The 21613-nt window shown below is 47.0% G+C and overlaps 1 protein-coding gene across 1 annotated transcript in view; it reads left to right on the forward strand.

Moving 5' to 3' along the window:
- The first annotated feature begins 210 nt into the window (after window positions 1–210).
- The window catches only part of B3GNT2 (UDP-GlcNAc:betaGal beta-1,3-N-acetylglucosaminyltransferase 2), a 28598-nt gene continuing 7195 nt past the window's right edge, over window positions 211–21613 (forward strand). Inside the window, exon 1 of the mRNA XM_030827898.1 lies at window positions 211–447. The gene's annotated coding sequence lies outside the window, so the exon portion shown is untranslated. The remainder of the gene's footprint in view (window positions 448–21613) is intronic.

The following is a 21613-nucleotide window of genomic DNA, read 5'->3' on the forward strand; positions in this document are numbered from 1 at the left end:
GCGTGGGGGCTGGAGGGTCCCTGGAAGCCGCGGGGAGCGCGGGCCCGGGTAGGTCCTGGTGCCGGGTGGGGAGAGCGGAACCCTCCCAAAACTTGGGGCGCGGGGCGGGGCCGTCGGGCGTTGACGTGAGGGGCGGGGCCGGGCCCCATTGGCGGGCGGGCAGGGGCGGGGCGGGGCCGGGCGCCCGCGGCGGCTGCTGCGCCTGGAACCGGAGCGGGGAGTGAGGCGCAGCGGCAGCGGCGGCAACAAGTGCCGGAGGCCAGTAGAGTCGAGCCGGAGCAGTCCCTGCCTCCGACACCGCCGGGCCGCCCATCCGGGGCGCCTCGCATGGAGCGTGAGCTGCGGCAGTCGCCGGGCTGAGCCGCGCGGAGCGGCCGGGACGTGGATGTGGCCGCGATCTCCCGCCCTTGCCCCCGCCCCGCCGAGCTGGAGCTGCTCCCGGACAAGGTAGGGCCCGGGCGCCGAGCACCCCCGCCGGCTCCCTCCCCGCTGCCCTCTCCCCGCCAGGCCCCTCTACCGGTCCCCTCCCGCCTCCCTGCTTCCCGGCCCCACCTTCCGGACACCCTGCTACCCCCGCCTGGTTCCTCGCCGGTTCCGGCTTCGTACCCGCGCCCCGGGGGAGGAAGCCGTCCCTAGGTGGCTCCTGCCGCATTTAAGCCTCCCCTACCTTCCCGCCGTCCCAGCCACCCAACCTCAGCCCAGAGGGAGAGGAGAGGGACACCGCCCGCTGCGGGGCTTTGGAACCTCCCAACCCATTCCGTGCCCACCTCGCCCTGGAGCCCGGGGACCTTCCCCCTCCCCGCTGCACCCCAACTTCCGGGGGATCCGGCGCCAGGGTGATGCGGGCTTTGGCAAGGGGCATCTGGGGCCGGGCCTCCTCATCCGGGGCGCGCGGGCATTTCGGGGAGGGGGGCGCGCGTGATTCGTCGCTTGCACCCCCGCACCCCACCCTCGCACTGCGCCGGCCTCCCGTGCCGCATGGGGAGATCAGGTGTTTTGTGAGCCAAAGAGCCGCCGGCAGCCGCTCCCCACCCCCAACCTCTGCCACTTCTGTCTCCGGCTCCCCCAAAACTGGTTTCTGCCAAACTTAGGGAGAACCTTTCGCTTTGACCTTTAAAAAAAATATTCCACACTGCCTGCGTTGAATGATTAACCAGGCTGCTAGCCCGAGTCGTGGGGGTGGGGTGGGGCGGGGTGGGGTGGGTGCTGCCAGGCCAGGGAGCGCCTGAAGCCGAACTCTGCCAGACACCCCTCGTGGGAAGGTGGGCGTAGGGGCCCCTGCCGGGGCTGCGGGCGCGGGGCTGGCGGCTACTCCAGCACGGCAGGCGGACCCTTCTGGAGGCAATAAACCGAGTCACCTGGTTAATTTCCAGGCCACGGTATTTGACACTCGGGGCTGGGGAGCCGCAGAACCCCCTGTACCCCCATCAAGTAGAGGAGCAGTCGGAAGGCTCCCCACAAGTGTCACAGCGTCAAAGCTCATCTTTAAAAATAAGTACATTTATAACCTGGGTTGGCGAGGAGGCGCTCTCCTGCCCAAAACGTAGGGGTGGTTAGTTTGTTGAGTGGGCTTAGCTCACAGGTGCCTGAGCTGTATCCCCCGTGGCGGCCTCAGCCACGCCAACTTCGCAGAAAGATTGTTTAGAACAATTAAACCATATTCTTTTGCCCTTCTCTTGTTGGAACCCTACCGTAATATCTGATAGCGAAGCCAGTTGGTGAATATAGAATTTCTACTTGTTAAAACAAATTCTGCCGGTGTAATTATTTGTGCCTCTGGAGGTGGTAAACGAGGTGGCCGATAGGGCTGGGACTGGGAGTGGAAAGGCGGGGACCCTGGCCGAGCCAGTCCCGGGGCTCCGGTGCCGGCTCATAGTCGCACCCATGCGGATCTGACAGCTGACCGGGAGGGAGGACCGGCAGGGCAGGACAGGGCGGTCACTTCCCACTGTCCTAACTCCTGCTCCTGGTTCTTTTGAGTAGAGGATGGTTAAGCCTGGAGGAATTTGGGAGAGTTTTACTAGGAGCCCATGCGCTGTTAAACCAGATTAGATTTTAAGAACACAGAAGTGCAAGAGCCCCATAGGGCTGTACTTGAGTTAATTTGAGTAATCCTTTTCCTCCCTGCCCAGCCTTTACAAATGTGTTGATCATTAGATCTTCTGTTTGAAACTACTTTTTTAGTTCGGAATATTGCTTTTTCTCCCTACAGCAAGGGTTCACTGTTTCTCATTTACTTTTTGTGCAGACGGCATTTGTATGATGAAGGCCTAATTCTCTGTGAAACTGACCAGTTCTCACCCTTACCATTCATTAGACTTGATTCTGCCACATTTAATTCAGTGATCTTGGGCAAGTTATTCTTCACCTGAGCCTCATTTTACACATCTGGTTTTGGGGATGGTGGTGTCTGCTCTACAAGATTATTTCTGAGGACAAATAGGATGTTTGCCAAACTCCTAGCACTGCACTGGGAGAGTTAAGAAGTGCTTAATAAATGGTGGTCATTGCTGTAATCAATAGAGAAGTTCCTCCTGGCATTGACTTCCCCTTACCAAAAACAGTAACCCTGTGGTAGCCGTTTAGATTTGCCTGTTTGAGACTGAAATCAGCCACATTTGGCAGATGCACATCAGAAGGTTCTTAAAACCTAAGTAGTATTTTGAGGAAAATAAACATGATTTGCTTGTTCAAAAATTATGAATTTTTTTCTGGGCTTCTGGTGAAGGGCTGAGTACATGAAGGTTTGTAGTTTTGAAGATTTTCTTGTTTTAAAGAAAAGTCATGTTTTAGGTTTCTGATACACTAAAGTTATGCTGAAAATAGGAAAGTGGAACTGATTGATTTTCACTATACTGTTCAAATGTGTGGGTTTTTTTTTTTTTTTAAATAGTTGCATTAGTGAGGCATCATTGGTATGTTCTAGAGAGAAATATGCGGGGCTTTTTCAGCTGATGCAGGGATAAAAGGTGAATCCTCTGTTTCTCAAACTTTGAAACTTAGCTTTAAATGTTTTTTTCTTTTTTTTTTTTTTGAAATGGAGTCTCACTCTGCCGCCTAGGCTGGAGTGCAATGGCGCAATCTCAGCTCACTGCAACCTCTGCCTCGGATTCAAGTGATTCTCCTGCCTCAGCCTCCCGAGTAGCTGGGATTACAGGCATCCACCACCATGCCCGGCTAATTTTTGTATCTTTAGTAGAGACAGGGTTTCACTATGTTGGCCAGGCTGGTCTTGAACTCCTGACCTCGTGATCCAGCTGCCTTGGCCTCCCAAAGTGCTGGGATTACAGACGTGAGCCACCGCGCCTGGCCTTAGCTTTAAATGTTTTCTAGCAATTCTGGGGTTTCATGAAAATCCTAATTTAGGGATGCTGATCCACAGCTGTTAATGTTTTTGACATACTGGGTCAGTGCTTTTCATTCATTCTAACTTGGTTAATGGATGCAGTATTTGACTCTATTTTTTGTATTTTTTTGATGGTTTTATTGGAAAGTCTGTTAGAGACTTTAAAAATTAATAACTGCCTGTGGTTACTTTTATAAACATTGAGATCTTGAGATCTTGCAACCAGGATAATACTTGGTGATGTGTAATCTATTGCAACATCCCTGATGGTGGTACATACATTACCAATACTGAAAGATTCTCATAAAGGCCTTTTGGTCTCTTATGTAAGTGCCCAGGGGAAACTAAAGTCATTTGGTTGCTTGGTATTTTTGGTGTGTACAGAAGGTTAAAACATGAATTAAACTAGACTCTGAAGTGGTAAATGTTTCCTGGCTGCATCCAGTAAAGAACACAGCACAAACACCCAAAAGGTGTGGACCCAGCTGTCTTTTTCTCCACTCTCTAAGGTGGGATTGCTGTTCCTACGTACTTGCCAAATATGTCTGCAAATTACAGAATGAATACATTCCTCTCTCTGGAGAGGCAATTACTGTTTGAATAAGAGGTGTATGTGTGTGTGGGGTAAGGTTTTGGGAGAATTGATGTAATGATTTCATCATCACTCACTGGTAAGGAGGCTTTGCCAGGCTGAACAAAGCTTCAGCAAAGAGAACTTGTTACTTGATGGAGAATTTATTATTAGGGCTTATGTGGCACAATTACTTTGGAAAAAGTTATTTGTACTGAGTTTTCTATTTGTTACAAAGTTTAAGAGTTGAGATTTTTGCCCTCTGTGTGTTGCCCTGTGAGTATTAACGACCTCTGCCCACCAGCTTTGTCTTTTTGCCTTGTCTTAATTTTTGTAACAAAAATTCAGATGTCTTTTGAGAGTCATACATGTGTCTTGTGGAATTTTAGCTTTAGGTATTTTCATATATAACTTTAAGAATGTGTTACAGATTATTTTCTGTGCATCTATAAGTTAAATTAAAAAAAAATTTTCTGATGTGGCTACAGAGGGGGAAATTCCCAGTAGCCAGGAAATTGATACTTTCTACTTTTCATTCTGTGGCATTTTAAAACAGAGGGTTCAGGTGTCTTCATTCTGATATGAGTAGGATGTACGTAGCTTACCAGAATGTTGAAAAAATTGATAATCCAAGGTAATCAATTCTAGCATGTGGCTAGGTTCTGTCCAAGTGCCATGTGGTGGTTTAGTGGTTAAGAGCATAAACTCGGAGTCCATAAGATGAGGATTTTTTTTTAACTTCATGTATAACATGCAGTGAAGTGTGAGAAGTGTTAATATTAAGCATGAGCTCATGTATGTAAGCTCTCAGATTAAGAAATAAACATTTTCAGTACTGCAGAAGGTTCCTGCACCCATGTTTTGTCCGTGTTCCCACTCCCTCACCCTGAAGGAACTGTTATTCTTTCTTACATCATCATAGATGTGACTTGTGTCATCATAGATGGGTTTTACCTGTTGAACTTCATGTAAGTGGAATCAGTCATACAGTGTGGCATGTACTCTTTTGTGAAATAGACTTGAATTCTATTTTTACCACTTACTGTGTGACTATGGACAAGTTACTTAATCTGAGTCTCAGTTACGTATGGGAATGCCTAAAGTTAAAATTACACGAACTATTTCAGGATAAACTTTCTCACTTGTAAAATGGGGAAGATAAAGCCCTATGTTAGATTTACTGGGGAAAGTAATATATAGCGACACCTAAAATACCTAGCACTGTGCCTGACTGCAGTTTCCTCTTCCCCTTTTTATTTCTTTAATAGGGTGATAACTAAAGCAACTAGATCTTTTGTGTTTAAACGAGCTATTTCATTAAAAGTTCTGTAGGTCTTTTATTGAAAGTTAGAAGACAAATCTTTATTTAATACTTTGTTGATACAGCTTTAGCTTTAAGATGTATTATTTCTTAGTTGATTGCCTGTTTTTGACATTTCCTCCCCAAAGACAGTCATTGAAATGTCCCATTCAGAGCTGTTTGGCCACCTGTGTAACATGAGCTAGGATGCAGTGATGAGAACTGGTTTATGGTCGATTATGGAGCTTGTGGAAGAGTTTAGTTTGGGTAAGAGTCATCAATAAGTGCCCAAGATGCTCACAACATCTGCTTTATGTTTAGTGAAATAATTATTTCAGAGGTGAAAGCACAGGGCCAATTATTTTAATTGCTTGCTTCAGACAAGCCACTTAAAACATTTTCAGCTCTTGTAATCTTACCGTGTAAGTGGTATTACATAATTCCATGGCCTCATGTCTCCTTATTTGTTTGGTACTTTTCATTTTTGGACCCATTCTTCAAATGTAACTTGGGTAGTACTTGGCATTCTTTCTAAATGACTTTCATTAAATGTTTATTTAGAAAAAATATTCAAGATACAGTAAAGGAAAATAAAACTAATTCTACCCTCTCTCACCACTATAACTACAGTTAACTTGATGTGGGTCCTTCTAAGGGCTCATTTCTTCTTTTGTACACTTCTAGAATGACCTTAGGAAAAACATACTTCCAATACTTTATGGAAATTTAAAACAAAATATGGGCCTGCTTAGAGATGTCTAGCAGAGAAGGCAAGAGTCTTTGTAGGCCTAAGTTCAAATCTGTCCACACTGTGGTCCCTACTTGTACCTTTGTTAGTGCTGAGCAGACAGTCCCCAGAGACTCCATCAGAGGGTCCCCTGGTCTCCAGATTACAGTAGCCAACATGGAAAACCTGCCCTGGAATACTTCTCCGTTAAGACCTCAAGATGTTTGGTGAAGTGGGCAGTTTGTTCTCCGGCCAAACATGCATTGATTGAGCACTTGGTGTATGCCTAGCACTGTGCTTGGCTGTGCATGATTGCTGCCTTCAGTGGGCAGTGTGCTGGAGACAGCCAGGAACTGGTAAGATTGCCTTGGTAGAGGTGTAAGCAAATTACGTGTTGGAGGCAGCCAAGAAAGGCTTCTTAAGGAAGTGGCCACTGGGCTTGGTCTTGAAGGATGTGAATAACATTTCAGGGGCAGAGAAAGGAAGGTAGAAGTGCTCAAGGGATTGTAGGCTGAGAAAACAGGATACAACAGAAAGGCTCACAGAGGTCTTTTGGGGAAACAGCAGGTGATCCATTGGGTTTGGAGTGCATGGTGCTTAGAAAGGTGTAACAGGCCATGATGCAACCTTGGGGATCATGCAGAGATGTGGCAGTTAATAGTTATGGAGGTAGTGAGGAACCAGTGAAAGTTCTTGTGGTCAGGAGAGAGAGAGAGAGGGTGTGCTGACAAGTTATGGCCAGGCTTGCATTGAGGAAGGTGGGCCTGAGCGTGAATGAGGCGAGCCTGACCCGGGGCAGGTCATTGCAGTCCCTCTGTTCTCTGCTTCCCATTTGCCCTCTACCAGTCTCTCTCAGAAAGAAGCTGGAGGGATCCTTTAAAAACTGAAATGACTTGAGGTTACTTCTCTACTCAGAATCCTCCAGACAGAATCCCTGTCTTCTTCAGAGGAAAGCCAGAGTTCAAATGTCACCTACCAGGATTGGTGATCTGCCCTCCTCTCCTACCTCTCTTCTCTCGCTCATTTCACTCCAGGCACAAGGCCCCCAGCTTTCCTGCCTCTGGCCTTTGTGGTGACTGTTCCCCCTGCCTGGAACTATCCTCACCTCTTCTCCGAGAAGAGGTTTTCTCTGATCACCCTGCATAAAGCAGCCTTTCCTTTATCCCCTGTGCAGTGCTTCATATTTCATCTAAGTGTTTATCAACCTTACAACAATCGACTCTGACTTGATTCTTTGCTGCCTGTTTTCAACACTGCTTGGTTTAAGTAGGCGTTTGATATTTGTTGAGTTAGGCCACTTCATTAAAATTAGTCTTAGTAGAGGGGAAACTGAGGGCTCAAACCAGGGCAGGGATGGTACAAGATTGAAATGTGTATGTGTGTTATTTGGAAGAGGTGGATGAGAGAAAAAGACTCATGGTGGGTGTAAAGGAATTTGGAAACCGATTAGGGGAGGTTAGGAGAAGGGCCATGACACAGGTATATTGGGGCATTTTTTAGCATATGAGATATGGGAGTCTGTAGTGATGTCTAGGGGACAAGAATAGGGGGGAAGGGAAGACCCAGCAATAGACTTATGCCCAGAACTGTGGAGCAAGTCCATTTTGTGGGATGGGGCCAAGGAGCAAAGGCTGCCAACATGCAAGAGAACCCCGGGGGTTCCTGAGCTTGGGGTGGGGTAGACATGGAGGCCAGCAGTATTGGGTGCCCTAGAAAGTCAGGAGGGCGCAAGGACTGCAAAGATTCTAGAAGGTGAGGGGGATTGGGAGGGTCAAGGCAGGACAGATGGGCATGACAAGGAACATGTGCCTGGAGCCTTTGGAGAGGGAGAGGCTGAAGATGGGGGAAATAGTGGAGATTGCTATTGGTGCAAGACCCCAGAAGCAGCAAGAGCTGTCACAGGGAGTGGAGATCCTGGGAGTGGGGGGTTGGGGACTGGCTGAGGTAGAGAACTTGAAGTAGGTTTTGGTCCCAGAGCTGACATCAAATGTCTTTGTAACTATGGCAACCCACTTAGCTCCTGTTTCCCACCACCCTGCAAAATAGCATGAAACCTGCACAGCCAACTTCACATGTTTATTATTGGAATCCATTGAACTCATGAATATGAAAGTGTTAATACTCTGGGAAGATATTTCTATGGACCATAAACTTGCTGCAGTTTATTTGTGCTTCAGAATTTTTTTCGAGACAGAATTTCCCTCTTGTTGCCCAAGCTGGAGCGCAGTGGCATGACCTTGGCTCACTGCAACCTCTGCCTTCTGGGTTCAAGCAATTCTCCTGCCTCAGTCTCCTGAATAGCTGGGATTACAGGCATGCACCACCACGCCTGGCTAATTTTGTATTTCTAATAGAGACAGGGTTTCTCCGTGTTGGTCAGGCTGGTCTCGAACTCCCAACCTCAGGTGATCCACCTGCCTCAGCCTCCCAAAGTGCCTGGTAGAAATTTTTCTAATTGTTTATTTTCTTTGAGAAGCACTTAACATCCAACTGGTTCTCCAAAGTACTTCTTTTTTGAGTCTTGATCAGGGAATAACACAATTCTGGGGAGTTTTATGTGCACCTGTGTGTTTTTAACCCTCCAGATCTGGCTCTAGATTGTTCACTAGCAAGCCAGATGATATTTTCAGATTCAAATATATTTGTCTAATGAAAGGGTCGAAGTGTTACAAATGTTATCCTTTCTAAATAGTCAACATTTGGAACTAGTGAGATGTATTTTTACCTTTATTATTTTATGGTTGTATTTGAAGCTTGTTTATAAGGAACTTATGTAACTTTATTCTTGAGATGCAGCCATTATATTTTTCTTCTTTTCCTTTACCACATAAGGAATTATTTCCTTCAAATGAACTTAAAATATCTCTCATGAATACTCCTATTTTTAACTGAATATTTCTTTTTTTAAAAAAACTTTTATTTCTCAAAGTTCTGATGGATCGTCTTTTTTTTAACTCTATATAATGGAAATTTTCAAACAAGTGCAGATACAGAGAATGGTATCATGAAGCTTCAGGTAGCCACCAGCGGCTTCAGGGTGATGATTCTTTATTTTCCTCTCTACCCCACTCACGACTAAGGGCCCATGGGCACCATCCAGAGAGGGAGAGAGAGGAGGTCACACTGGACCACAGAATGTGCAGTCATCAATTTAGAGATAGTGGAGGCTGGGGGAGAGGTTGGATGCCCCCAGGGAGAGTGAGAGGCAGACCAGGGAGATTGGAAGCCCGTGGCATTGGGATTGCTGTGGTCCCTGGTCCCTCCACATATGTGATCATCTACGGTATATGAAGGGAACGTGCAGAGACTCGCTTAAAACTGAGGTGACTTAAATTGCTTAGTAAAAGAGGCCCAGTGTCTAAGCAGTTCAATAGGGTGCCCACATACTGAGCAAACGTGTTCTCTTTTTACCGTGGTGACAAAAACTTTTCTTGGCAGGTGGCCAGAGAAAGCTATGTTACTATTGCACTTCTTTAAATATTGAAGCAAGTCTTGGTTGAAGGCCTGAATGATGCCTCCCCTTATATAGAACATTTGGATAAAAGGCCAAAGTGTTACTTTTTTTGAGGATACGTATTTTAAAATGTATATGGTTTATTTTGATATTTAAAAAGAAACAACTTGAAAAGAACAGTCCTGAAACACTTGTCAGTAAGGTGTTGGGATTTAACCAGCCTTTGAGAAAGGGAGAAGAGGCGGGACAGGAATCCGAGACGGAGCACGGAGCAGGGAGCTGGTTTGCTTGTTTGCCACCTTGCTCTGAAGTTGCCACCCAGGGTCACACGTCACTAGAAGTGTTGTCCTCTGGGAGGAGGATGATCTCTGACTGTGGAGAAGAGGCAGCATCCTAGAGGGAGCCCAATTTAACTGGATGCTCAGTGTGAGAGGAGGAGCGCTGGCACTTAGCGGCTGGGTGCTGTGGGCGGGGCCTGCCAGCCCTTGGCTGTCATTTGCCACCTGAGGAACAGGCTGCTTAGTTCCAGCCTCCCGGCTCACCTGGAACCATTTCTCCTGGGAAGCATCATAGCCAAGAGAGTGGATTCCAGGCGGTGAGGGCTTGGTACTCCTTTTGGGGGATCCTGAGTGCCAGGAGGAGAGGATGAAATCGATGGAGTGGGGGAATCGAGGCTGTCCTCATGGAGGAGGAGACAGGATTTGAACCTGGGCCTTCAAGGATGGGGGTAAAGATGGAGAGAAGCAAGATAAGGGACGTTTTAAGCCAGGAGAAACCAGGCTGAGCAGAGGTATGGGTGGGGAGGATAGTAGTTGTTGTTAAGGGGTGCTGGTGTCTAGAGGCCTCCGGGAGGGGTTTTAGGGGTGGCCTGCCTGGATCAAGGATCAGCTTGGATGTGCTCAGCGAGAATGGGGATGCCCATTTCCCTCCATGCAGCTCTGGGCTGGCGGCGGCCCATCTGGATTCTTAGTTCCTGCCCTCTCCCGCTACTTTTTCTGGGAACATCAGACAACTTTCCGATCCAGTGAGCCAGTTTACTTCTCTGTGAAATGAAGACACCTCAGTCACCACTTGACTGTGTATCCAGTTGCGCCCATGGCATATAGACAAGCCCTCACTCAGCTAATGGGTGGGCACTAGGTGGGCAGTGGTTAATTTGTTTTATTATAAGGAGTGTCCTTGATACCTTTATCTCATTTCTCTATTTTTTTTCCCTTCCCCAAAGTATCATACCATGCACTTTAATCCAATATTATTTTTATGTATTTTTTATTCTTGTGGAGACAGGGTCTCTCTATGTTGCCCAGGCTGGCCTCGAGCGATCTTCTCACCTCCACCTCTCAAAGCACTGGGATTACAGGTGTAAGCCACTGTGCCTGGCCTAGTACAACATTATTTAAAAATCTCTACACATGCCTATTCTGCAGAACTTTCTGCACTCTTTGTGCCTCCTTTTGGAAGAGCGAGTCAGGCAGCTCTCTCCAAGCTGCTCCCCTACAAGACTCCAGATGGATAAGCCAAGGAGTCCTGCAGTCTGAAGTTGTAGTGCCTCACTTTCTGGTGTCCCCTTCACTGTAACCAAGGGCATATTCTCTTTTAAGAAAATGTGTCACTGGAAACCTTCATCCTAACTACCAAGAAATTGAGACTTCCCAAAGCAGTTTATTAAATTACTTAAAATACAATGAATGTCATTGGTATAATTGTAAATATTTATTGAAGTTACAAAAGGTTATTTTTAATATGCTATATGTAATCTCAAGTTGCAGCATGTTCAAACAATGCTTTTCTGATTTTGAGGTTATATTTTTATTTTGGAAGGAAGACAAATGTAAACGTTTATCTTGCAGGGAAATGTCAGGGATGCTCTCAAAGTCTACAGTTCTTTTTTTTTTTTTTTAAGACAAGGTCTCACTCTGTCACTCAGGCTGGAGTGCAGTGGCACCATCTGGGTACACCGCAACCTCCACCTCCTGGGTTCAAGCGATTCTTCTGTCTCAGCCTCACGAGTAGTTGGGACAACAGACATGCTACAGGCCCCCATGCCCAGCTAATTTTTGTATTTTTTGCAGAGATGGAGTTTTATCATGTTGGTTAGACTTACGGTTCTTGAGAGACAAGAATTGCCAAGTATAATTTAATAGAATTGGAAAGGCAGTGGTTGTTTTGAAAGAGTTTGTCTGTAGAGTACCTGATGGAAGTGAGGTAGATCAGTGGTCCCCAACCTTTTTAGCACTGGGGACCGGCTTTGTGAAAGACAGTTTTCCACGGACTCCAGGGTGGGAGGACATGCGAGATGGTTTTGGGATGAAACTGTCTCACCTTAGATCATCAGGCATCAGATTCTCGTAAGGAGCATGCAACCTAGATCCTTGCATGCGCAGTTCACAAAGGGTTCGCCCTCCTGTGAGGATGTAATGTCGAGCTGATCTGACAGGAGGCAGAGCTCAGGCAGTAATGCTTGCAGGCCTGCCCACCACTGCTTACCACCAGCTGTGTGGCCCTGTTCCTAACAGACCATGGACCGCTAGGGGTCCGTGGCCCAGGGTTTGGGGACCCCTGCCATAGATTATTCTTTTTGCCAGGGAAAATAATGGATTGAATTTGATTGCCTGAGTGCTTAATATTAAAGTGCTTGTTTTAAAATTTAAAATTTCTGCTTCTCTGTGTGTGGCCAGTTATCACACCAATGGAACTAGGTGATGGGGAATGGTGTACTTTTGAAAGTTGATCTTATGAATTTGAGAGGGGTCATCTTTAAATTTTGTAAATTGGTCATTAGTTGAATTCTTGTACATTTTACTATGTAAAATGACAGTAATCACTTTTTCATACCTATGTATGACATGAGGAGCCCACATAACAGACAACAGATTCCTCCTTCCTTCCCCCTTCCTTCCCCTCTTCCTCCCCACGGAATCTCTACGCCAAGACTGCCAAGACGGGGCTGATGGCCTACTTATTTCCAGAAGCACTTGTACAAGGTCACTTTGATAACAGTTTATATAATGGGATTCTGTTTCTAGTCCAGTAAATGTAATTTATGCTTGTGCGTTTCTATTAATTTTTAATTGCCTTCCTTCTCACCTCCCCCATCCCTGAGGCCTATGTTTGTTTATAGATTTATTTAATTGTATATGTTTCCTGAGTCATGTTTTTAGGTGATTTACTGCCTTGAGATGACACCACGTAATTCTGTCTTGAGGAGTGAGGCCTAGAGGGGAAAGCTCCAGAATTGGTAGATGCTTAGGATACTTAAGGAGAAGAGGGCCAGGACTGGCACAGAGCCAGGGACCAGGGGGAGGGATGCTGGGGAGGGGGGCATGTGTGAAATTACCCAAGAATGATTTGCTAGAGCAGTGTTTAAAATGTTTGATCAAAATGGTCAAAGAATACAAAATGTCCTTAGGTTAGGTCCTGGTTCCTTTACTGCCCCTCGCCTTCTTGTTCTCATATTGATTGTGTGTTGAGTGGTAGGCACTAGAGATGCAGAAGTGAATATGGCCCACTCTGCCCAGGAGTCCTTGGTGTGTCAGACCTGTTATCACACAGTGTGCTAAGTCAGATAAATGTGGGTGAGGTGGTGGTAACAGCAAGGGGGAAGAAATACAAGCAGCCCAATCTGGGTGGGGGCAGTGGGGTGGGAGGAAGAGGTGATACATTGGCGCTTTTTTTTTTTTTTTTTTTTTTGTAGAGAGAGAGAGTCTCACTCTCGCCCAGGCTGGGTTGGAGTGCAGTGGTACATCTCAGCTTACTGCAGCCTCTGCCTCCCGGGTTCCCGGGTTCAAGTGCCTCAGCCTTCCTAGTAGCTGGGATTACAGGCATGAGCCACCACACCTGGCTAATTTCGGGCCATTGGCTCTTTTGTTTTTATGTTGATAGCCCAGAATGGAAGCTATAGACTGTGAGAAAAAGACTTTGTTACTAATGATAATTTTGACTAATGGACTCCCCAGTCCCCTGCTACTCGTGGTAGTAATCCTGGTTCTCCTCCCCAGGGCAGCCTTGGGCAAGGCTCTGTCTCCCTGTGCCTTGGTCTCCTGTGCTGTAAAAGAGGTATTACAGTGGATGGTCTATAAGGCCCTGGTAAAGAAATTCTTGGAGCTTCTTTCTGGTAATGAAATTGGTCACAATCTGTGTGTGAATTCATGTGCATGTTGTTGAAAAACAAGTAGAAGAATGAGGTAAGCCAGGCGTGGTGGCACACTTGTAGTCCCAGCTACGAGCTGGTGGCTGAGGTGAGAGGATCACTTGAGCCCAGGAATTCAAGACCAGATGGGGCAACACAGAACACAGGCCAGACCCTTTACCTGCCCTCACCCCCCACACACACCAAGAGTGAGATGGTACAGTTGGTGGGTAACGCTGGTTCTTTGATCCCTTTTCTGTCACAGGAGAGCTGGGGTCTGGACCAGCCCTGTGCCACTGTCCCAACCCTGTGGCAGGTTGTAAGGCTGTGCTGGTCTCCCTTCACTGCAGGCTGTGATGTTGGAGGGAAGGAAAGGCAGATTTTCTCCACCTGTAGCCAGCTCTGACAGGTGTTTAAGACGAGGCTAGTTTAAGCCCCGGCAGTCTCTCATCCTTTTGTACGAATAATCAAAACTTAAGTCATCACAAAACACATCTGCAGGGGATTCTGCCTATGGTGCGGAAGTGTTACCAGACCAGGACCCCTGGATATGTTAAACCACTGAGTGGTTCCCAACCGGCCATTTTGTTGTCGACATTATTACTTTCTCATATCAATTTGGAAAAAAAAAATTCAATTTCCCCTGCCTTTCCTTGGAATGGTTTACATCTTCCTGGGTGGGTATCCACAAATGCAATAATTTTGGTACCTTAATTTTTTAAAAGTACAACTTTATTTGGGGATTCTCTATCCTCCTCGAGCAACGGTGTTGTGTGGTACAAAATAAGAGCTTAGACCCAGGGTTGGGGCCGAAGTCCAAACACTGGCTCCACTGGGATTAGCTCTGTGACCTCAAACTAATTGCCTCACATTTTTTAGCTTGTTGTGGAGATTAAATGAGATGAGAACATCCCAACATTAAAAATGGGCAAAGGGCATAGGGGAGTAGGAAGACCAGGAAGGAAGCATATGAAAAGATGGCGTCAATTAAAACAGGGAGATGTTCTTTTTTGGTAAAGATTAAAAAGGAGGACAGTGGCCGAGTGCGGTGGCTCAGACCTGTAATCCCAGCACTTTGGGAGGCTGAGGTGGGCAGATCACTTGAGGTCAGGAGTTCGAGACCAGCCTGGCTAATATAGCGAAACCCCATCTCTACTAAATAATACAAAAATTAGCTGGGTGTGGTGGTGGGCACCTACAGTCCCAGCTACTTGGGAGGCAGAAGTAGGAGAATCACTTGAACCCGGGAGGCAGAGGTTGCAGTGAGCCGAGATCGCACCACTGACTCCAGCCTGGACGACAGAGCAAGACTCCATCTCAAAAAAAAAAAAATAAATAGGAGTACAGTATTCACTGTCAGTGTGGATGACTTCATGCTCTTGGGTATACAACGAGAGGATAAATCAGTCTGACCTTTCCTTTTGGTGGGAGGTTAAGGGTGAGAGTGAGGGGAATAGCTTGATTCTATGCTAACTGACTTTAAAAGGTTGGGTTCCCTTCATAATGTTTCCTCCAGAAATAACCAGATGATGATGTGTCTAGGAGGGTGTTTATGTGTTTTCAGTTATAGGAAAAATCAGAAACAACTCATAATCTCATTGATTAGCAATTGGTAAAGCCGTTGGGTGGGGTGGCTCGTGCCTGTAATCCCAGCACTTTGGGAGGCTGAGGCAGGTGGATCATTTGAGGCCAGGAGTTTGAGACCAGCCTAGGCGACATGGCGAAACCCTGTCTCCACAAAAAATACCAAAATTAGCCAGGTGTGGTGACATGCCTGTAGTCCCAGCTACTCAGGAGGCTGAAGTGCGGGGGGATCGATTGAACCCAGGAGGTTGAGGCTGCAGTGAGCTGTGATTGCACCACTGCACTTCAACCTGGGTGACAGAGTAAGACCCTGTCCCCCCGCCCCCCAAAAAAATTTGATAAGGCAGACCACATTTACCTATATTCTGTCAGGGGAGTTAGAGATCCGACAGAAGACAAATGACTCTTCCCCTGTGAGCTGAATCTGCTTTAGAGAAATTAAGTCTTCGGGACAACAAAACCAACTAAAATTGTAATCAATGGGCATCCAACTTGGAGTTCTTCATTTTTTCCTTTATTTCATGTTCCTATGTGATGTGATCAGTTTTCTGTTTTAAGTAGAAGGGATATGAAAAAAAAAACACATTCCTCTAGTCCATCCAGCAGCAGCATTTGTCCACTTAGCCACAGCGTCACATACCCTCTTCCTAGCAGCCCTGGGCCCCACCAGCTCCTACCTGCCCTTCTAGTGTGGCCTCAGAACCTGTCTGTCCATGAACTGGCTGTGTCCATCTCTGCCTGCAGACACTCTGTGCCCCTACCCCATGTCTTGCCTGCCCTGCTTCTCTCTACATTTCTGAAATTTGCCCTGTTGGAAGCCCCCCCACTCAGATCCTGCCTTGTCCCCTGCTGTTGACTAAAGAGCTGTCACGTATTTATTACCTCTGCCAATTCAGTGTATAGGACCCATGTTTTATATCCCCTTTTCCCCAAACCCCAGACTTAAATAAAAATGTTCATTGTTAGAAATGACTCTGGGTTGGTGATGTAGAGATCTATAACTTGTGCCAGTTTTTAAGTATTGCCTTTCTGCTCCAAATTCACCCTCAGTTGCCTGATCTCTGAAAATGGGTCTGGGCCCTTTAAATGTTTTTTCTTTGCCTTTTGTAAGTAGAGGGCTCTGAAGGGGACCTTGTATGAGGAAGGGATTTCATGTGTGCGCACGCGCGTGCTTTTCCTGCACTCCTATATTCCTGCAGGGCACACCTTTCTCCAGCATCTGTTGCTCTGTTTTCTACAGCTCTGGCATCAGTGGTGGTACCAGGAGTCTAAGACTGGGTGGTCCTCATCCAACCCAGATCATTGCTCCCTACAGCCTCTCAGCCCCCATGTGTGTACCCCAAGCCTCCCTGGTGCTGGCCATCTGGTTAGCTAGCCACCTGATCTTTGTCCTGAGCACAACTCTAAGCTGCTCTGGCCTAGGGTATACATTGACGTGGCAAGCTCCTATGGACGGAGGCCTCTTCACTCCGGTCCAGCAGCACCCAATGACTCCCTGTGTGTGCCCCTCCTTCCTTCTGTCTGCTTGACTGTCTATACCCAGACTTGCTTGCCTGTACCCTAGAGGGTTGCCCCTGCTGCTTGGTGACTGGGGGGGATCTCTGGCCTAAGTACCCAGGAGTTTTTCTGCCATCTATACTTTCTTCAACAAATTCAGAAAAAACCCCTGCCCTACCAAATTTTGGGGAATATTTTTCATCTGTTCCCAGGGCATCCTTTAGATTGTTATTCCATCTTTATAGTTTACTCAAGTATCATATTTATTGTATTAAACTTCCCTTGCTTAGATTACTGTTTGGTTTCTACCTACTGGTTGAACCCAGACTGAAAAACATTCTGTGCAGCTCATCTAAGAAAGCAGAAGGATGAATCAGAGAGAAGTCTTTAGAGACTTCTGAGGGCTCACTGAGAGCCTCCCTGCTTGTACACAGGTCCTAGAGGTTGGAGTGGAAGCATTTACCAAGCCATGTACAAGCTCTTACCAAGGGCTTCCAAAATGCACTAAGCTCCCCAGGAAGGGACTGCTTGCCTTCCAGTATTTCTTTTCTAAAATGACTGTCAGCTGGGGCAACATGAGGAGACCTCATCTCTACCAAAAAATTTAAAAAATTAGTTGGGTGTGGTGGTGCATCCCAGCTACTCGAGAGGCTGAGGTGGAAGGATGGCTTGGGCCTGGGAGGTTGAGGCTGCAATGATCAGGCAACTGTAGTCTAGCCTGGGCGACAGCGGAGACCCTGTCTCAAAAACAAAAAATGATTGTCCCACTTTAGGTAAGTAGATGCCCCCAGGTTGCAAATCTGTACTAAGGATCTTCCTCTAGGTCTGCTTCCCATGACTGTCATGGCCTTGTAGGTTACAATTGCTGGAGGTCCATCCCTCTCCAGAAAGGAGGTAGAGATGCCCCATTTTGGGATAGGGTGCAGGAGGGATCACGGTCTGCTGCGGAAGAAGATGGCACCCTCACCTGGAAGCACTGCTGAATCCCACACACCTGCACACCCATGAGTCTGCTGCCTTTGGTGGTCTGGGGCTGACTGTGGGAAATGAGGGGGCGGCTGTACTTCTCACCCGAGTTTACCTCTTCAGATCTTATCCCCACCCTCACGTCTAACATGGAGTCAGCACTGCTGAAATTCTTATCTCCCCTAAGTCTAGCAAGTTATTTAAATTTTTCTGTTATCCTTTAGTTCTTAATAAGTGAGATAGTTTTCTATAAACGTGTCTGTAATTCAGCACACATGTGATTTTTCCATTGTCATCTCTTAGGAGAAAGGGTGTATATATATATAATCTGGTTTCTACTGAACACTGTGTTCAGTAAACTTGTCCAGATGACCAAAGTATCTGTTCCTTTAGCAAATGCTGGGTGAGTCTCAGGTACCATGTGCTGGAGTGTAATGGTGGTGCAGTGTGAAGACCTTGACTGTGGAGGGTTCCCAGGCAGAGGCATCCTGATCAGGAGCAGATAGCCTGACTCCTGGGTAGTGAGGCTGGTGTTGAGGCTGGGGCATACCCTTGGGCAGGAAATCTCTTAGAAGAGAGAAAGAAGTGATGAAGCCCTGAGTTCAACCTCTGGGAATGGAGAAGAAAGGAGTTCTAGAAAACAACAGACACATAGCTAGAGTTAGGCTCTGAGGGAGCAGTAGCATATTGGTGGTGGTCTGGGGGAACTGGGGGAACAGCATGAGCAGGGAGGGTGTGTCCAGGGGACTGAAGACTTGGGAAATAGGACATATTTGGGAGCATAGTGGGAAAGGAGGCTGTAGGCTATTGCAGGCTCTGTGGAATAGAGGAGAGATGAGGAGGGAGCTGCCAGTGGCGTTATGGAAGCACCTGGCTCCTGGCTGAATGCGCAGAGCAGGAAGCAACTCAAGGTAATGTGGGGTTTTCACCAGGTGCCTGGGAACTTGATCCATTGCACACAGAGGCCCGAGGAAGAGGGACTCCGCAAGGCATGTGGAAGCTAATATCTGGAGTTAGTTGGTTGACCCGTGAACCCTCCTTTTGGAGGTGATGCTCATGGCATTGAATGGATGAGTTTGTAGAGAGAAGACTACTAAAGAGGCAGTGAAGGACGGAACTTTGAGAAATGTGCTTCATTTAGGGTTTGGTGGAGAAAGGCAGACCCCTGAAGAGCTATTGGAGGTTGTGTCATCCCATTTTACAAAGGAGGAAAGTGAGGCTTAGAAAGGTCGGGTAACTTGCCTAAGGTCACAGAGCCAGTAGGTAGCATAACCAGAATTTAATCCTGGTCCTCTCACTCCAGATGTCAAACTGGTTTTCCAGTCTGAAAATGGATCTGGGACATCTCCATCCTCAAACATCTGCTACCCTTATTTTTAAACTGCATAATCTTTCCACCTAGACCTAAAACCCTCTTCAGTTTTACTAAAGACAGGGCAGAATGGCCTCTGGGAGGGTTAATTCCCTTCTCCTTTTTTCCCAAAAGTTCTGTATGTGTTTATTTGAAGAATACATCTGGTAGCTAATTTGATTTGAAATGATGAATATCATTTGAGAAAATTGGCCACACTGGGCTTTCGGGGGGTTGTAATCAGTGGGGACCAGAATATGTCCTGCCAGATGCTTTGATCTATAATGTCACCTGTGGGACTGTGTAGGTGAGTAGATTAATTATAAATACATTTCCCTTTTAATTTTGAACATGAAGGCTAAAAGTAATGGCTGGGAACCAAATTCCTTAAATCTAGCTGACAGTCGTTCCGTGACTTACAGACTGGAGAGCAGAGGCAGACCATCATCTTAGCTGAGTGCCAGCCTCTTGGTGAGGGAATCTGCGGAGTCCTGAGGCTCCCTTGTCCCGGCGAGGACCCAGGCCAGGCCTCTTTCCCCAATCAAGGAACAAGCTCTAGGTGTGGCCCAGCTCTTCTGGTTCCACTTTGCTGCTCCACTCACACCCTTATCACTCCACCATCTGCCAGCAGTGCTGGGAGCTGTTCTCTCCCCTAGAGCCATTTAGCTGCAAACTGTCTCTGTCTCTGTTTATCTGAGCAGAACCTGGAAAGGGCTGGCAAGGACCAGGCAACAGATGGGACAGCCAGAGAGTTGAGGACTTAGGTAAGCCACTCTTGCCAGACTCCCGGAGGTGGTGGGGAGGGCAAAGGGCAGAGTGAACATGCTCCTCTGGCCTTGTGATATGGCAGGGGACTTGGGCTCTTTCTCTCTGAGGATTTGTGTGTCCTGTTGGAGCAGGAAAGTAAGCAGGAACCAGGATGCCCCCTAGACATGGAGGCTGCTAGCTCTGATACTCCTGGGGTTTAGTCAGAAGCTTGGATTTCCAGCCCCTTTCTCTCAGCCTGAGTGGGTGGGGGTGACTGGTCATTTTATTTCACGGTTACACGGAGGCCTCGCTTTTCTTTCATCCTTAATCTTGGTAGTAGGAGAAAGTGCAGGGCAGTCTTGGTACAGGTCTTGGGTCTGGCTTGTACGTATTGCTCGTTCTGTCCCTGGCTAGTTGCTGTTGGGCATCTTTTTAGCCTGCCTGAGCCCATGGCAGGGGAGTCAGACCCTGTCTGAGTTCTGGGAGAGAGTCCTCATGGTTGTTGGTGGCCACATTCAAATGTTTTCTGGCCAGTAGTTTTGCTTCAGTGCTACAGGGCTCTCGGAATTGAAGGGAACCTTTTTAGGGTCATTGGGTTCAGCGATTCCCAGTCTAGTGTCCATGAATGAAACATTGGAATTGTTTCAGTATTTGAGTCCTAAGGAAAACAGCCTGTGTGGGCTAAGTAGGTATTGAAAATCTTTGCTTTGGTCAGAGTGAAACCAACTGAAGGTCATCTCATGTGGATGGGTGGGTGGGAGGCCTGGGGGAGGAGGGATCATAGCTTCTGATTTTTCTTTTTTTTCTTTTTTCTTTTTTTTAAAGAGATAGGGTCTCACTGTGTCACTCAGCCTGGAATACAGTGGTACAATCTCGGCTCACTGCAGCCTGGATCTTCTGGGTTCAAGCAGCCCTCCCATCTCAGCCTGCTGAGTAGCTGGAACCACAGGTGCATGCCACTACACCCAGCTAATTTTTTTTTTTAATGTAGACATGGGGTCTTGCTATGTTGCCCAGGTTGGTCTCGAACTCCTGGGCTCAAGCAATCCTCTCACCCTGGCTTCCTAAAATGTTGGGGTTACAGGCGTGAGCCATGGCACCCAGCCCATAGCTTCTGATTAATAGAACAGTGGGATAATAGGAAAATGGGTGCCTTTGAAAATCATGGTTTTGCATGGGAGAAAAAAAAATTAAAAACAGCCTCTTAGCCAAGAAACTAAGGTCTTGAGAAATTGGCTTCCCCAGGGTCATAAAGTCCACGTGAGTCACTGTCTGTTTTCACAGCTTGGTAATCTTTCCCATGTTCCAGTGCAATGTGTAGAAGAAACTAGAACTAGAAGGCCTGGGTGCAAGCCCTGACTCCATCACTTGCTGGCTGGGAACCTAGGACTCTCAGATCCTCGTTTTTTCTCATTTTCTTTTAGGCGAGAGATGAATGGGGGCTGCCTTTTGCCCAGAGCCTAGCCTGTAGAGTCACTAATGTTACTTAGGATAGTACACTGCCTCCCATATCTGATTGTTGACTCGTAGTTTTGTGGGTTAAAATGTATAAATACAGAGCTTTTAAAAAGTTACTTTAAGAAGATTAACCATGGAAAATAAGACAAAAATCCCTTCAGTTCCTGCAGTCATAACCATATGCAGCAGCGTTTGCTTCCGTGATTGTGTGATGGTTGAAAACTCACACTCTGGAGCTATCATTGCCTGGGTTTGAGTCCTGGCTCTACCATTTACCAGCTGTGTGACATTGGACAAGTTCAGTCACTTGTCCACCCACCCCGTGCCCCCTACCCTGTGCCTCAGTGAAATAAGCAGTGGGAATTTAGAGTATCTGCCTCAAAGGATTGCTGGTGCCTGGTACATATTTGTTAAGGCAGGTGTGTTCATGTTTCACTATTACATGTAGGAGCCCTTAGGACGTGGCACAGGCATAAGGGAAGG

Source organism: Nomascus leucogenys, chromosome 14 (assembly GCF_006542625.1).
Source record: "Nomascus leucogenys isolate Asia chromosome 14, Asia_NLE_v1, whole genome shotgun sequence".
In the NCBI taxonomy this organism is placed as follows: Eukaryota; Metazoa; Chordata; class Mammalia; order Primates; family Hylobatidae; genus Nomascus; species Nomascus leucogenys.